This window comes from Sylvia atricapilla, chromosome W (assembly GCF_009819655.1).
Source record: "Sylvia atricapilla isolate bSylAtr1 chromosome W, bSylAtr1.pri, whole genome shotgun sequence".
In the NCBI taxonomy this organism is placed as follows: domain Eukaryota; kingdom Metazoa; phylum Chordata; class Aves; order Passeriformes; family Sylviidae; genus Sylvia; species Sylvia atricapilla.
In genome coordinates, this window is record NC_089173.1 from 19,575,392 (window position 1) to 19,579,433 (window position 4,042).

Consider the following 4,042-nt stretch of genomic DNA (forward strand, 5'->3'; position numbering starts at 1 on the left):
TTTCATGGAAAAGGGCCACTGGTTGTACCCAGGACCTTGAGCTTGGGACCAGTGTTTGGCGGGCCAGAATTCGAGACGGATCAGGATTTGTCCAAGACCCAAGCTGCCACCAATGGTAATCCTGGCTGCCCTGGGAGTGCCTAATGTGTCCTACAAAATGACATCAGGACCCTGAGGGGGTGAGTTCTTTTTCCCAGGGAAAGGTGCCACCGTTCTTATCCAAGACCCCGTGCCCTTGACCGGCCTTCTGCCACTTAGAATTCGAGACGGATCACGATTTCTCTAAAACGCAAGGTCCCAAAAATGGGAATCCTGGCTCCCGTGGGAGTGCGAAATGTCTCCTGCAAAATGACATCAGGAACTTGAGGGATTGAGTTCTGTTTCTTAGGGATAAGGGCCACCGTTCATATCCAAGACCCCATGTACATGACCGGCCTTCTGCCACCTAGAATTAGAAACGGATCAGGATTTCTGAGAGACCTAAGGTCTCAAAAACGGGAATTCTGGCTGCCCTGGGAGTGCCAAAGGTCTACTGCAAAATGACATCATTAACCTGAGGGGGGAGTTCAGTTTCCCAGGGAAAGGGGCCACTGTTCGTATCCAAGACCCTGTGCCCGGGACCGGCCTTCTGCCGCCTAGAATTTGAGACGGATCAGGATTTCTCCCAGATCCAAGCTGCCACAAATGGGAATCATGGCTGCCTGGGAGTGCCAAAATTCTCCTGCAAAATGACATCAGGAACCTGAGGGTGTGAGTTCTGTTTCCCAGGGAAAAGGGCCACCGTTCATGTCCAAGAGCCCGTGCCGGTGACCGGCCTTCCTCCGGCTAGAATTCGAGACGGATCAGGATTTCTCCCAGACCCAAGGTACCAGAAATGGGAATCCTGGCTGACCTGGGATTGCCAAATATGTCCTGCAAAATGGCATCAGGCACCTGAGTTGGTGAGTTCAGTTTCCCAGGGAAAATGTCCACTGTTTGTATCCAGGCCCATGTGCCCTATATTCTTGGTTGACGCTGTCCCCTATCCTATATCTTGGAATACATTTTTGTGTCTGGTAGCTGCCCCCTCCCTCTTTGGCGCGGCCTGCTGCTTTTGCTGCTTGCTCGCTCTCTCTCGCTCTCTGGCTCGGCTGCTCGCTTGTCCTACTGCTGCTACTGCTGCTTCTCTCTCTCTCGCCTGCTCCTGCCTGCTGGTTTTCGCCGTATCTGTTTGTTTTTTCTTTCCTTCCTTTTCCTTTCCCTTCCCCCCCTCCCTCTAAAGATTTTAGACCGGCTCCTGACCTGAAGTGTCTAGAGAAGTCGAAGAAGCTCCAGGGCCTGCAGAAGAAGCTCCATGCCCTCCCACCTCACAGTAACTTGCCGTTTTTCTCGGTGTTGGGGAGTGTTGGGGTTTTTTTTGATATGTCAATAAACCAGTTTTTCCACTATTCATCTGAGGCATTTTCCTTCCCAGAACCCAGTGCTGGGGGGGAAGGGGTGGTAGAGGTTTGTTTTTAGGGGACTCCTTTTAGAGGTTCTCCCCTAATTTATTCCTAACCAGGACAATTTTTTGGCCAGGATAGAGGGCAGAGAAAGTGGAAAAAACCTTAATAATAATATTGGTGGTTCTAATTGTTTTATGGGTGTATTGGGATGGTTTTTTCTGGACTCATAATGTCATTCGGGGTGAAAGCCTGCCAATATTTCTGGTCCCCAATGGTTTTTGAGGTCTTAATACCTCTGTGGTACCTAGGGTTATTTCCTTACCCAGAAATAGCTCTGGTATTGCTCCTAATACATAGTTCTTGGGGCCGTGGGGCACTAACCAGAATATTCATTGGGCTGGGCTTGCTTGTGATGCTTTATAGGAGGGCTGTTAAGATGCTTGAATCTGTTCCAGGAGTGTATAGTTCGTTGTTATGGTGGTGCATTCAGTTTGTTAGGGGAGAAGCAGGGGAAGAGTTTTTTCAGCCTCTGTCTTCCCTCTTCCCCTTTGAATTTTTTACATCTCTATTAGAAAATGTTCCGTTTCCCCTGAGTGTTAAAGAGACCATCTTTCTGGCATTTAATCTAGTAAGTCTTTTCTATACTGTCTGCAGTTTATATAAAATGAAAGCTGAGATTTCTAAAAGAGCTAATGAGACTCCTGATTTAGGGGTAAAGCCAACAAAGAGAAATCTTGAGTGGAGCGGGAAATGGGAAGATATGGGCCAAATTTTAAAGGAATTTTCTGATCCTATAGTGTGGGACTTCCCATCTGAACAAATTCAGAACCCAGCTGAGGTGGCAAGGTATTTGAAGGAGAAGTGCCATGGTAATACTAAGGAGAAAAGGATTATTGCAGTGAGCTGGGCCCTGGCATATGTTTACCATACTCTGCTAGATACTGAAGGACAGCAGATAGAAAAAAGGGAACAGGGAGTTAAGCTAGTTACCATCCCAGTCACTCAGGCTGCAGCTAATATCCCGAGCTCCAGGCCAACAGCTAAACCAGATAGGGAGTCTAAGACACTGGCAGTCGCCGGGGTGAAGAGAGCACGAAAGACTGATCGACCAGTGGAGGATGATGCAGGGGTAGGATCCTCGAGGCCTCCCGAGGACACCCAATCAGAAGCTGGACAAACTGACATAAAATCAGAAGCCGAACTAACTGACACCCGATCGGAAGCCGGACCAACCTGCCTAAGATCAAATGCCCAACCAGCTGGCACAAGATCGGGACCCACTATTGATGCTTTTTCCCTGAAGGACCTTCGAGGCTTAAGAAAGGATTACACTCGACGACCAGATGAGTCTATAATTAGTTGGTTAGTCCATCTTTGGGATGCTGCAGGCGAAGCTACAATTCTGGATGGCACTGAAGCAAGGCATTTGGGCTCCCTGTCACATGATCCAGTTATTGACCAAGGAATGATGAGGGTGGCTACCACTTGCAGTCTCTGGGAACGAGTCCTGAGAAGTGTGGCACAAAGATACCTGTGTGCAGATGATCTCTACATGCAGCAGACCCAGTGGAAGACCATAGAACAAGGGATTCAACGCTTGAGAGAAATGGCAGTGGCGGAGATCATCTTCTCAGATGACCTAAACACTAAGAACCCAGATTTGGTACCACCTACACCCGTGATGTGGCGAAAACTTGTACGACTTGGACCATCTGAATACGCTTCTGCTCTAGCAATAACGAAGAGGGAGGAGACACATGAAATCGTGCTCGATATGGCAAGGAAGCTTCGAGCATATGCTGATTCAGTACATGGCCCAACTCATGCCAGGATTGCAGCTGTGGAAACACGACTGCAGAAACTGGAAGATAAATTAGAGCAGAATCATAAGAAGCTCAGGGAAGAGATTAAGGAGTGCTTCCTCCAAATTTCGGTTGTGTAAATTAGAGGCCCTGGTATTCAACGCAGGCGCACCTTTGATGGGGAGAGAAGACACACCCCGCGAGCTGAGTTGTGGGTCTTCCTGTGTGAAGCTGGGAAAGACATGAGGAGATGGGATGGAAAACCCACTGCTGCTCTGGCGCAATGGGTGCTTAAATTGAAGGAAGGTAGGATTCAAAGAGGAAGTCCTACTAAACAGAGAGCAGCACCAGTTGTCTGCAGCCAGGACATTAAGTATAGTGACGATGATGACATGTCCGATCCCCTTGAAGGAACCTCTAGGACATATGCCCATGGAAAGAAGAATAATCAGGCTTAGAGGGGCCCTGCCTCTAGCCAGGAAGAGGTTAGGGAAAATCATGTTTTTTGCACTGTGTGGATTTGATGGCCTGTGGCCATCAGAGCCACAGAAATTTGAAGCTTTGGTTGATACTGGGTCACAGTGTACTCTAATGCCATCAGGACACATGGGGGCAGAACCGATTTCTATTGCTGGGGTGACAGGGGGATCACAAGAATTGACTCTGTTGGAAGCTGAGGTGAGCCTGACTGGAAAGGAGTGGCAAAAACATCCAATTGTGACCGTCCCAGAGGCCCCGTGTATTCTGGGCAAGGACTTCCTCAGGAATGGCTACTACAAAGACCCTAAGGGACTCAGATGGGCATTTGGGATAGCT